Consider the following 14025-nt stretch of genomic DNA (forward strand, 5'->3'; position numbering starts at 1 on the left):
GGGGTTGGCTGGGAGCTGTTGGTGTAGCATAGCCTCTGCTGGGAGAGCTGGTCTCTGTTCCCCATGCTCTCTCATTTTCCCGCAGGCTGGCCCAGGGCCGTTCACAGGGGGCTGGGTAACCTTCCAAGGGAACGAGCGGAAACATACAAGCCTTTTGGAGGTCTAGACTCAGACCTGGCACACAGTAATTTCCATTGCACTGTGTTGAAGCAAGTCCCAGGGCCAGCCCAGACTCAAGGGAGTGGGAATAGTCCTCACCTCTTGAGAGGAAGTCACATTGCAGGAGGTGTGGGTTCTGGGAGGGGTGGAGAACTATGGCCATCTTGACAATCTCTCTCACCAGAGGAGATATGGCACATGCAAAGGCCTGAAGGCAAGAGAGAGCAAATGGAGTTGGCACCCTCCAGATTGTTTGGTATGACAGGAACAGAGAAGGCCAAGGGGGAACTGAGGAAAGACGTGACAAGTGTGATCAGAAGAAGCCAGATTGTGAAAGACCTACCATGTATGCAACCCAGAAATAGAGAGATTCAAGATTTTTTTAAAAAGCTTTCTCTCTTATGTGAGGAATATAAGACAAATAAATATAGAATATAATGCAAGGTTGAACATAAGCATCCTAAATAAAATGCTCTGGGGCTCATAAAAAGGAGATAACATATCTAGTTTGAAAAATAAGAGAAGGCTTCATGAAGGAGATAGAATGCAAGCTGAACTTTGAAGAACAACAAAAAAAATTTGCATGTAGAGATATAAAGGTGGAAGTCTCAGTATTAGTTAAGTACAGGGGAAGGGAAGCCCAAACTATCTATATATATATATAAAAGCCTAAGTGACTGGCCAACCAGCTGACGGGCTAGTAGCTATGTAGCTATAATGTGCACTGACCACCAGGGGGCAAACACTCAACGCAGGAGCTGCCAAGCTGTGGTGACTTAGCAGCTGCGGTTCTTGGGTGATGCACCGGGACCAGAGAGGAGGAAACCCTTAGGGATGTTGGAGAGCTGGTTTCAGCCTGATCCCACAGGCCAGACCGAGGGACCCTACCGGTGCATGAATCCAGTGCATGAATCCGTGCACCGGGCCTCTAGTGGTTGGCAAAGAGTTTTGTTTGTTTGTGCAGTTTGGCAGAGCTCAGGGCAGCAGTGCTCCATCAGTTTTGGTCTTGACCTCCTAAAGGATGATGTTCATATGTGACGCTCTCCCACATTCATAGCCCGATGATGCCAGAGTTTAGACAGAACGTGGTGTTACATAAGATCACCAGGTCTCTAGTTATTACCTCACCCTCTCCTGCCCACTGGTCCATCGTGACACTGAGTTTGAGAATCACGAACTTAAGTTAGCTAGGGTAGCAATGAAAGAAGCAGCTGAGAAGATAAGTTAGGTTCTCAAATGTCAAGCTGATGAATTTTAACCTAGGGAAGGCAGTAAAGAACCCCAGAATGTTTCTGAGTATAATAAATACATACATTGAGGTGCATTTTGCAAATATACATCTGACAAAAGTGGATAAATGCAACAGAGAGAGGCTGAAAGAGGATGTTTCTTTCTTATCCCCTGGTCATGGCAAGCATCACTAATCAATCAAGGGACTTTTTCTAGAGCATCTCAGATACAGCCTCTGAATTCTTCCTAACTAGTGTTCTACTGGTACAGAAGAAGGAGGAGCTGAAAAGCAAATGGGAACCTAAAGGCTGCCCTGAGGCTAGAGACAGGCAATCATTTCAGAGATGAGAGCCCATTTGGGAGGGAAGCAGAGCCAGGGTGGCATGTAGAAATGAAAACAGGGAACACTTGAGACGTGTGAGTGAAGTATGGGGTTTGACACGGGTTCAGTTGGGAGATGAAGAAGAGGAGAAAACCAAAGATCATTCCAACTTTTTTAAGTTTGGAGGGAACTGTGGTACCAATAAGCAAGAAAAAGGAAACTTGGGAAAACAAACTGATTGTAAAGATTAGAATAAATGGATTCAGTTTGAGTGGTGGGTATAAACACCAGGCCTAAAAGCATTAGAATGAGGGCTGAAGCTAAAGTTTGCAACTACAACACAAAACAAAAATCTCACATAGCATTTCTGCCAAGATTCCAGCAACACTGAAAGAATGCATATGGGAGAGAAACGCTTGTGTTTTTGTTGTTGTTTTTTTGTGTGTGTGTGCATTTGTTTTGTTTTGGGTGTTGTTTTTTTGTTGTTGTTGTTGTTGTTGTTAGTTTTGCATAAGAAACCCTAGGGAGAAATGACTCCTGCGTTGCATATGGGCCACAACCGCACAAGTTGAAACCTGAAGTTTCCTACTCCACCTTCCAACACCTGCTCTGTCTGAAGCTTGGAGTTAATGAAATACCTGAAAAACTTGATCAAATTATGAAATCCATGCTCTTGCTACCTCTAACTTGAGATCATTTTTCACCCAACAAAAGTGGGAACCCAGGTTCATTGGAGAGGAGCTATATTTCCATTGCACGGATATAATAAAGAATTATAACTTAGAGTATGGGTTCCAGATTCACATATCCTTGAGTTCAAATCCCAACACTGCCCTAACCTGAGGACATCACTTAACTTCTCTATGCACCTATTTCCTCATCTGTAAAATGGAAGGAGTAATAGTATTCACATCTTAAGGTTGTTGTGAGGATTAATTGAGAAATACATGGTACAATGCACTCAATTATTAAATATGATTTCTTCACAATTACCCTTACTCTTTTTTTGTATAGACTCTCTTTCAAATGCTAATGAATAATTCCCCTTATACATTAATATAATCCATGGGGAGTTCTCACATTTTCAAAAAGAAAAATTTCCTTTGGTTTAGCATAAGTAGATGAGAAACTTCAAGAACCTGCTTATGAATGAATGACTTCTATGATGGGAATTCTTAGAGACTTCCCCATTCTTTAAGAGGACATAAGGTAATGCTAGCCATAGTGTTAATCTGCTGTGAGATTCCAGTCTTACACAATCTCCCCGTATATGAAGTTAGGAAGATGAACTTCAACAAACGACCTTCCACATGAGCATATGCCAATTTCTTCTTGTTTCTTCTTCTACCAACCTAACAAGGTATTTTAGAAGTAGAGTATTCTTTCACTTCAGCTCCAAAGACTTACTTATAAATTCTTCCTCTTATTAATATGGTAACATAAAGATGGGGCTCTGGGGATAGTTATATTAGCACTGTTCAGGGATCTGACCATTTAGGAAAGTATGGCCTGCCCTGAAAAGGCGACCTGGCCAGAGTCCTCCCCATTTGCAAACTCGTAGATCTGTTCTGCCAAGTAAACCTGATCCTGGGTCTAGTGTAATGTTCTACCACAATACAAAATAATTTCTTCCTAAGGTTATTTTTTTCTCCTAATGTCCTAACCCAACACATGGTTTCTTTATCAAAGAATTTTCTGCAACAAGTATTGGCAGTGGTGTGTGGCTAAATCTTTGACAGCTGAATCTCCAGGAATAAAAAGCTCTGGCGTGTCACATTTGCCAATTTCTGTGGTGTAAATACTCTTACCACGGCTAATTTCAAGCTACCATAGGAAGTCACTGAAAGTAAAGTTGGGAAGATCTGTGTACAATTGGTTCCAATGAACCGATATGAAGTTTCTTCAACACACACTTGTCACTGCACAAACCACCTCCTAAGCCACCAAGTTTAGACTCAAGTATAGTCTCAGATGTCAGTCCTGTCCCTGGAGACAATGGGGAGCAAGAATTGAGGCTGGATCCTTCAGGTGACTGTTGAAACCATATCCAGCTGATACACATTACTTTGTTTTGTATCATAAATAAATTTTGAGGGTTTTCTTTACATCACTTGCTCTTCCCAGCCCAGGGTAGCCTGCAAGAGCAATCAGGAAATGTGGGTGCAAGAAAAACAATATTGAAAACAGTCCCAGGAGATTCTCTGAGGCCCTTTAGGGACCTCCTTTCTAGGCAGAATCCCAAGAAGCTCACATTACCTTCCTGAGCAGACATTAAAATTCTCCTTCCAAGTCACCAGCGCCGTTCTCTGCACTGCCCTCTTGTGGCTTCACTAGCTGCCACAGTCTGGGGACGGCTAACCCCTGATCACCTTCTTTCCTTCTTTTCAAGTATCTTTCTGGCGCTGAAGCTGTTCTCAGTAAGGCATGAGGAAAGCCTCCTGAACCTTGGGTACACACGTTATTGGACACCACCCTTTTGGGGAAATGTGGGACAAATTCCCTCATGCTGAATGGGAGGATGGCTAGATAGCACAACTTAGAGCCCCAGCCAAAGTGTCCCTTACTGCAGGGAGCGTGGGTGTCAGGGTTCCATCTCTTTAGGGTGACCTCCAATTTAATGTTGGTGATATGGGGTGACTCTTATCCTCCTGTTTTGGAGTCTTGTTTGTTTGTTTTTGTTAATCATTACTGAAGGATATTTTCCCATTGATTTTTAGAGAGAGTGGAAGAAAGAGGGAGTGAGGGGAGAGGGAAGGAGGGAGAGGGAGGAGAGAGAGAGAGAGAGAGAGAGAGAGAGACACCTTGATTGCTTGCCTGCCTCATGCACCAGGATTGAGCCTGCAACCGAGGTATGAGCCCTTGACCAGAATCGAACCTGAGACCCTTCAGCCTGTGGGCCAATGCTTTAAGCACTGAGCAAACTGACTAGGGCCTGTTTTGGAGTCTTGATCCTGGGGATGGATAACTGGCCATCTCAAAGTTTTGATTACCTTTTTCCCCCAAGGGAACCCATTCAACCCTGATGCTAGGAGGACGTCTAGTGCCTGCCCCAAGACGTGATCCAAATTAGTTTGCTTCCTTTCCTCCCTCTCACAGTGAATGTGCACTAGAGATTTGATATGATCTCGGTTTTTCTCACCTACTGTTGACGTGACCTTGCCTCTTGGCAAAGAAGCGGACTCTTCCTTCTCTGAGGGGCGGATGAGGAGACTGGCAAAGCTCTCACCACAGAAAGGCTTTGGAGAGGTGCCTATTTGGAAGAACATTCAGAGCCAGCTCCTGGCATCTCTCCTGAGGCAAGGTTTCTGGGTATCCTTCCCAGCGCAACTGTTTCTCTTGGTAAAGATGATTGGAGTGGGGACATGCCTGTCCTCACCCTTCTACAAGAATCCACTTCACAGGACTGTGGAGGCAATAGAGCAGGAAGTATGTGATATTGCTGGGTAACTTGCAGAATGCTGAAAAGATGTTAATGTTCAGAACAGTGATCCCCCCGAGTTTATGGCTTACCCTGTTTCTTCCTCTTAAACTTGACACACTCTTCTATGCTGGGACTTCTATTTAATGATTGTGTCTCTCACTGAGAGTCAATGTGGTGTTGGAGTCCCCTCCTATTCCTCTCAGTATCACCAGCCACCCCTGAGGTTTGCACACAGGATCCCGATTTTACAAATGAAGCTACTGCCCCTCAAGCAAGTCCACAGGGCTAATAAGCTGCAGACTTAGGATTTGAATTCGCATCTTTTGATTCCAACTGCAGCGATCACATGGCCTTGACATGTGATAGGTGACCACAATATGCCGGATGGAGGAAAGGAGATAGGGTGGTCCTTGTCCTTCAGCCGCCAGGGACTGGGTCCTCGCAGAGAGCCCCTCCCCAGCTTGTGCCCAGCAGGGCAGGACTTCCAAGACCACATTTCCCCTGTGAGGCAGAGAGGCCACTGCTCGGAAGCAGTAGGCTTGCTAGAATCAAAGAGAAGTAGGCCCAGACTGGGGACAAAAACTGAGTCCCGGCTAGAAAAGTACGTCAATCTTCTCTCCTCCTCCTGTTACAAAGGTGTCCAGAGAGCACGCCCACCCCACCGTTCTGCCTCACCTCCCCCACCACAGAGCTCCAGGAGAGCAGCCTCAAGGCTCTCCCGGCAGCCAACTCTGTTCTTTTCCATTCTAGACCTTCCCTCAAGTTCTTCCTCTGCCTGGATGCCCTTTCCCTTCTTTCCTCTTAAGAACACATACTCACTGCCCAGCTGGTGTGGCTCAGTGGATGAGCATCAACCTCTGAACCAGAAGGTCATGGCTCGATTCTGGATAAGGGCACATGCCCAGGTTGCAGGCTCGATCCCCAGTCGATCAATGATTCTCTCTCATCATTGATGTTTCTATCTCTGGCTCCCTCTCTCTTCCTCTATTACATTAAAAAACAAAACAAACAACAACAAAAAAACACGTACCCCATGTCAGCATTTCAGCCCAAACGCTGCCTCCTCTCTGCCCTTGTGACACTTTGATTCCTGCATCCATTGCATCCTGCTGTACGCTTGCCCATAACCCAGTTCCTGCCTCGAATTACAGCGCTGATCACTGAATTACTACCCCCAGTGACCACAGGGGGCTGAGACAGACAATTTCTTCACGATTTTGCCCAGCGCAAGAGGAGATGGATGGGTAAGCGTTTGTTGAATGAATAAAGAAAGCAATGCGTGGTTTAGAGAAAAGAAAGCCTGCTGAGTACGTCAGTGAATAAACCCTCCTCTTTGACCCTTCCTTATGAAAACTTTGCCACTGCACACCCTGCTTTCTGGTGATTAGGCGACTAGGCAAGTACTGAATGCATTAAAGAGATCCGCCAGCTGCTTCACAGAGGAAGCGGGTGGGGGCTGAGCAGTGGGACCTGCAGGACCCTGAAGCTGTGGGGAAACAGGAAGCATGCAGGAGGCACAAGCCCAGCAGCCGATGCTGGGCAGTCTGAGGGCAGAGGCCTTGCTGCCAGACACCTCATCTTGAGGCTAATCCATGCCAGAGATCTTTACAAGCTTTTGCTCATGGAACCCCTAAAAGAATGTTCTACTCTCTTGCACATTTTAAAAGATGATGTCAAAAGCTTTTATATGTGCCCTAGCTGGTTTGGCTCTGTGGATAGAGCATAGGTCTGCAGACTGAAGGGTTCGGGGTTCGATTCCAGTCAAGGGCACATGCCCGGGTTGCGGACTCAATTCCCAGTGGGGGGGAGGGGCATGCAGCAGGCAGCTGATCAATGATTCTTTCTCACCATTGATGTACCTATCTCTCCCTCTCCATTTCTCTCTGAAACCAATAAATATATATTTTTTTTAAAAAAAAGCTTTTATATGCTTAAATACTTGCAAGAGTTGAAGCGTCTAATTTTTTGTACATATTTTAAATATGTTTTGGGAAAAACCTTGAACAGCAAAATTGGCATGTTAAATTTACAGAAAATATCCACACCAAACCAAACTCATCAATTCAGGCTGCCCAATTAGAATTACTGTTAGAAAATACCTACTTCCTTTCCTTCCCAATAAGTGTATTCCTACACACACCCTGTCCTCCTGATAACCTCTCACTGTGTGGTAATTCTAAGGCCGAGGGACAAGGTCGGAGCCTGTGGCAGGCGTGGGAAACCGAGGTGCAGTGAGACGTGGTCACCTCCGTTTGCCTGGCTCTCCCTCTGGAGCGGTGTGTTCTGAGCTCGCCCTTTGTATGTGTCCAGGAGCTCCCCATGCCCCGTGTGACACTGTGTGCCCAGCTCAGTGAGAAGTATGACTTCCCTCTCTGAAGCAGAACCCAGATGAGTTCTCGTGCGAAGAAACATTTTGGAAAGCAGTTCCAATTAAAGTTGAGGAGCTGAAAATTAATTTCCTTCGATGCCAGCTATGCCATGTGCCCTGGCAGTCTGCGGGCACCTGCACCTGCACCACGTGTGCAATGCCTTCTAGGTCCTGCCCTCACATCCCAGCTGCCCCCTTCTCAGGGCCTCAGTGCTCCCCCTGACCCCCCTGACCACTACTGCAGCACCGATTCAGGCTCTGCTCACCCACCCTCTGCCTTCAGAGCCCAGGCCCCAAATTCCTGATTCTCACCACCTTCCCTTCATTCTGGAAAAAACTCTATTACTCCAGGGAGCGGGATTTGAAGGAAGTATTAAATGGGAAGGTATTAATGTTATGAAGGTATTTGTGAACCTGCCCAAGTTTTAAGGTAGTGCTTGCTTTTATTTATTTATTTTTTTCCCAAAGAGAAACTTATTTACAAAACAAAGTCTCCCATTGGTTAGAAATGTGGGAGAACATAAGAGAAGCTATGGTCACTGGGGAGAAAATAGTCCAGGAGACTCCAAGCCAGTTTCAGATCAGTTTTGATCACTGAGCTGAGAAGCAGTAACTTGTTAAGTGGCATTCCGTATTTTAAATCTGCAGAAGTGCCTCCTGGGAAAATGTCCTCGGGGTCCGTTAGCTGCTCGGAGAATGCTGCAGCGCCAGAGAGAAGGACTGAGATCCAGACAAACCTGACTTAAGCCCCCCTGTCCTTGGAAACTGCATCAGATCCAAGCCTCTGGAGGTAGTTCTCCTCTCCTCTGCATCTCGGGTGTTTGTTAATCAGTCAGCAGAGACAGCTATCCCACGTGAAGGGAAGGCCCGTGTAATCCCGGCAAGGAGACTCAAAAACAGAACTAGGATTCTAGAGGTTATTTCAGGTCACGCTGCCGACACATGAGACTAAAAGCCATCGAGTTGTCAGGAAGAAAAAGACTAGATCCAAGATGCTGCTGATTTACTCAGGCATGTGGTAAATTTGGAGAAATTTTCTCTTTAAGCCTAAGGAGATGACTCCTGCTTTCCAAAACAGGCCAGGAAAATGGATTTCTGCCACTGGACCTCACCAACTCAGCAAACAACTCCGTGAAGCAAATCTGTCTCCCTGAACGTAGATGTGCAGATTTCCAGAAAGAGCAGGCAAAATATACCTCTTGAATTCCACTGTAACTGTGACATTCAAACGACCTGACATACGGCACTGGAGTTCAGACAGAATTAAGAAAATCTGCCCTTGCAATCAGAAACATGAATGAGTATGAAGAATCTCCTCCCCCCTCCATCCTTAGTCCTTATTTTCATCATAAACAGCAGGCTAATACACATCTGCTCCTTCTCGGTGTCTGGGCGGGGCGGGGGATCTTGTTTGCAAACACGAACAGCCATTGCTTTGTTCTCTCGGGAGAAAACAGAACACTAGCAATCAAAGCAGAGCTACGTACCCAGGCCTGCTGCAGCAGCTGCTCATAAAACCGCCTGTCGTTCCTCCGGCAAGCCAGGGCGCCCGACACTTTTGGATCCTCGGCCCCTGCTCCTCTGAGCAGCGCTGCAGGTTAACTCCTGGAGGCTGGAGGCTCTAGCCAAGGAAGCCAAAAGCTTGCCAACTTACCTAATTGCATGCTGACTCACTCACGGGGCAGGACGCGCTCCAGCTGAGCCGGCTCATGGGCGAACCCCTGCACCATCCTTGGAAGGTCACACCTGGAGTCCATCGCTTTGCACTTGCACGTACACAGCCTGCTTCTTACACGGACCTGGCTCATTTATTGCCTTACACAGACCTGCTTCTCCTATCTGATTTGGAAAATGTTAAATTCTTTCTCCACCACGTCAGCTCCACAGCGCTGAGAGGAGACTTTGCAGGACAAAGCAGCAGTGAGATGGGAGGACCATTTTGGATGAATGAGTTAAGCCTGGGAGAGGGCATGCCCCTGATTTTCTAGAAAGGCTGTAACTCGACAAAGATAATTGATCACACGTGGTCATCTTGGTAGTTTGGGGGAAGCAAATAAGAGTGCTTACATTTTCCCTGGTATCCTTCTGCGGCAAAAATCAAACATCAATTCCCTGCAGTATTGCAGTATTTAACGATATCACAGTATTAAAACAAGTCACATGATTACTAGAGTTCCTAGGGGGAAAGTTCAAACTTCTAACCCTTTGGGGCCCAGATTAACAGGTACCAAAGGCAGGGAAAAGAATGCGAAGACTGTTTGTTTTTTTAATATATTTTTATTGGTTTCAGAGAGGAAGAGAGAGGGAGAGAGATAGAAATATCAATGAGGAGAGAGAATCATTGATTGGCTGCTTCCTGCATGCCCCACATTAGGGATCAAGTCCATAACCCAGGCATGTGCCCTGATCAGGAGCCAAACTGTGACCTCCTGGTTCATAGGTCGACATTCAATCACTGAGCCATGCCAGCAGGGCCTAAAGACTGTTAGTGTTTGATCAGTTCTTTGAATTCCATGTCATTCCACTGATGTCCCATGCAGAAAGCACAGAAACCTAGAATTTCTCAAGGAAGCTCGTATCACTTTTCCAGTTATTGGTGGATTCATTAGAATAGCAGATATCGTCCTAGGGCAAGCCCCTGGTTTTCTTTAGGCCATAACAGAGTCCACCCCGGGACATCCAGGGAAAGAGAAGGTGGGTGTAAGGCAGGGAGCAGGGTGTAAGTGTCTGGGAGGAAATGCACTGTTGCAGGCAGGCAGGATAGAGATAGGGAACTGTGTGGGAAAGTGAGGTTAGCAGGTTCCAGCACAGGCTCCCATTCTTCCCACTGACTGGAGCTGCAGAGGTGCCAGCTGAGGTTTATTAGCTACTAATTGGGCTCTGAGGCTCTTCCTACCTGGTTTTGCTCTTTCTGGACCCCAGAATCTTGACTATAACAGTCAAGCAGTATAATCTATTGCCTACTATTGGCCAGGCACTCTGTTAGGTCCTGATGATAGAGTAGTGAACAAAAGTCCTTTCCTTCGTGGTGCTTCCCTTCTAAATGGAGAAAGACAAACAAAAAATAAAATTAAATATAATTTCCTAGGTTATAAGTGCTAAAAGGAAGAATAAAGCAAAGTAAGAGGTGAGAGAAAGTTGTTTTACATAGTATAACCAAGAGGTCCTCTCTGATGGGGTAATACCTCAGTAGATGCCTGGAGGAAGTGGGAAGAAAGGATAAGTCATGCTTATACCTGGGAAAAAGCATCTCAGGAGAAAGGTCCTCAGATAAGAGTGTGCTTGGTGGTTTGAAGGAAGAAGAGATGCCTAGGTTAACATACGCAGAGAGGGCAAGAGAAGGAGCAATTGGAAATGTGGTCAAGGTATGTGCCCTGGAGGTGCAGGGCATGGAGGTCAGGAAGGCCCTACAGATCAGGGTAAGAACTTCAGGTTTACTCCAAATGAGAGATGGGAAGTCATTGGAGAATTTTGAGCAGCGCAGTGGTACGACCTGTTCTTTAGAAAGCTTACTCTACTATTTATCACCTAGACTTGATGAGGAACACACACTCATCAAGTTTAAAAGCAGGGAGACTAATTTGGAGCATTTTGTAATACCCAAGCAAGAGACTGGGACTAGAAGGCTAGAAGCAGAGATGATGTGAAGTGGACTAAAACAGATGGATTTTAAAGGTACAGCCAACAGGATTTCTCACTGGGTTTAGAAGGATGTGTGAGAAATAAGTGTCAATCAGAAGATGAAGGGATAAAAAAAAAAAGCTGTGGTGCATGTACACAGTGAAATACTATGTGGCTGTAAAAAAGAAGGAACTCTTACCATTTGCAACAGCGTGGATGGACCTGGGGAGTATTATGCTAAGTGAAATAAACCAGTCAGAGAAAGATAAGTATCACATGATGTCACTCATATGTGGAATCTAATGAACAAAATAAACTGATGAACAAAATAGATCCAGAGACATAGAAGCATGGAACAGACTGATGAATTTCAGAGGAAAGGCTGGGGTGGGGGCATGGGAGGGGAGTGATTAACTGGGGAACTTACAAGGACACAGACAATAGTGTGGTGAAGGCCTGGGAGGGGCATGTGTGGGTTGGAGGGGTCAATGGGGGACAAACAAAGGGGACATCTGTAATACTTTCAATAATAAAGTAAATGTTAAAAAAAAAAAAAAGAGTGAAGAATGATTCCAAAGCTTTCTAGACTGAAGAACTGGTAGAGTGGAGTTAGCCTTGGCTAAGATGAGGAAGAGAGTGAGAGAAATAGGTTTGGTTAAAGAGAGGCAAGCATTGGACATCTCTGCAAAGGAATTCTGGAGGGATTCTTTAGCTCAAGACCTTATAAAAACAACTTGTTGAGATTGGTTGGGAGCTAGCTAAATCTGCAAAGACAATGACAGAAAAAAAGTGTATCCCAAAGGGTGATAGGTTTCAGGCGGTTCAGAGTAGACACTTTATTTTATAATTATGAATTGACTTTGTTGTGAATTATAAATATAAATTATAGAGTGAGGCTAAACCAAATTTTAAGGACTTTATTGGAAGAAAATGCTACATAAATAATAGTACAATGATAAACAGTTATGAGGAAATCTTGTTAGCTATACACTAATGGATTAACTTTGAGAAACACAAGTGTACAATTTAATATGGGATTAATTTAAGTATCTTTAAAGGCCAGTCTCTGAGAAGAGAAGCCTTAGCCATTAAATCTGCTAATTCATCCAAATTATGATTCATTTACAGTTGGCTCATTGTCTTCTATAATCTTTCACCACATTTCTTTTTCACATGAGGGCTACTCAAGGGCAGTGTGTCCTACACCAAAGGCCAAAATTAGCATCTTTAGATTATTCTCACTGGGTGTTCATATGTAATTGCTCAAAGGTTACTCCAGTTGGAGTTCTTATAATTTGGTTTATTTCTAGAGAAGTTGTGCTTTCCTTCATAAGCCCTGAATAAGGCCAGTTGCTGCCTTACCCCTGTCTTCTGAAGAGGTGAAGGCTGTAGTAGCTCTGCTTTCAAACTCCAGCAAGTGACCCCATTAGAGACCCATGTGGCTCCCAAGACACCAGTCATCTTCTGTGCTCCAGCTGACAGTGTCTGGTGGGAAGAAGCCCTTCCTGATTGAGTGAAAATAGGAAAGAAGTTATCCCATGAGCCCCAGAACATGACCCTTGCTACGCTCCCCACCCTTAATGTACATAAGCCATTTACATTTAACCCTCAAAACAGCTCTATAAAGCAGCTATTATTCTAACAATTTCATAAATAAAATAACATCCAAAGCTCAAGTACTTACCTGGCCCATAAGTAACACAACTGATTTTCTGATCCTTAGTTTTTCAACCTGTTCAATGGCACAATAGCATTTTGCAGGGTTACTTCATTGTGTAGTTGTGTTTCCTCCCCAGCTGTCCTCATCTAACACCCAGGATAACTTGAGGAAAATTAAGTGATTGCTATTTTAATTAATGATAAAGCTTTTGCCTTGGTAAAATGAAATGTGCAAGCTGAGAGAAGTTTGGAGAGAGAATATGGAAGAGAAACCTGTGTCAATGAAGGGGCTGCAAGAGGAGGTTTGGGGGAGACAGAGAAGCCAGGGGGAACTTGAGGAAGAGGGAGGGAACTGATGGGTAAGTCTAACTTTGTGGGTTTTTTAAAATATATTTTTATTGATTTCAGAGAGGAAGGGAGAGGGAGAGAAAGATAGAAACATCAATGATTCTCATCATTGATCGGCTGCCTCCTGCATGCCCCATACTGGGGATCAAGTCTGCAACCTGGGCATGTGCCCTGACCAGGAATTGAACCATGACCTTCTGGTTCACAGATCAACCACTGAGCCACACCTGCTGAGCTCTAATTTTGTTTTTGTAGAGTATTGGTATAATTCCTTAAATGTTTAGCAGAATTCAAAAGTGAACTCAACTGGGCCTCAAAATTGATTTTGTTACTTCTACTTATATAATAAGTGATGTGTGATAATGTGTGATAGAGCTCTATTTCTTCAAGGTCACCCTGATACTGGTAATGCTGTTTCTTGACCTGGGGGCCAGTTACTCCAGTATTTTCAGTTTGTGAAAATTAATCTGTATGTACTTATGTATCTAATGCTTCAGTTATGATTATAAAAATACTAGAGGCCCGATCCATGAAATTCATGCAAGAGTAGGCCTTCCTTCCCCCGGCTGCCGGCACCGGCTTCCCTCTGGCACCTAGGACCCAGGCTTCCCTCTGGCTGCCAGTAGGCACCTGGGACCCGGGCTTCCCTGACAGCCCCAGCTTTGTCTGGAAGGATATCTGGTCTAATTAGCATATTACGCTTTTATTATTATAGATTTTTACCCCGTATGTCTGGCTCAGACTGACTGAAATAATAGGGGACGTTACTGACTCACATAATTCCAAGGAAGGCATCTGAGAGTGGCTACTTCAGCGTCCAATGAATCATTAAGGACCAAGTTCCTTGCCGTGTGTCAGTGCCGTCCTCGGAGCTGCAGAAGTTCTGGGTATTGTGCC

This window comes from Eptesicus fuscus, chromosome 17 (genome assembly GCF_027574615.1).
Source record: "Eptesicus fuscus isolate TK198812 chromosome 17, DD_ASM_mEF_20220401, whole genome shotgun sequence".
Taxonomy (NCBI): domain Eukaryota; kingdom Metazoa; phylum Chordata; class Mammalia; order Chiroptera; family Vespertilionidae; genus Eptesicus; species Eptesicus fuscus.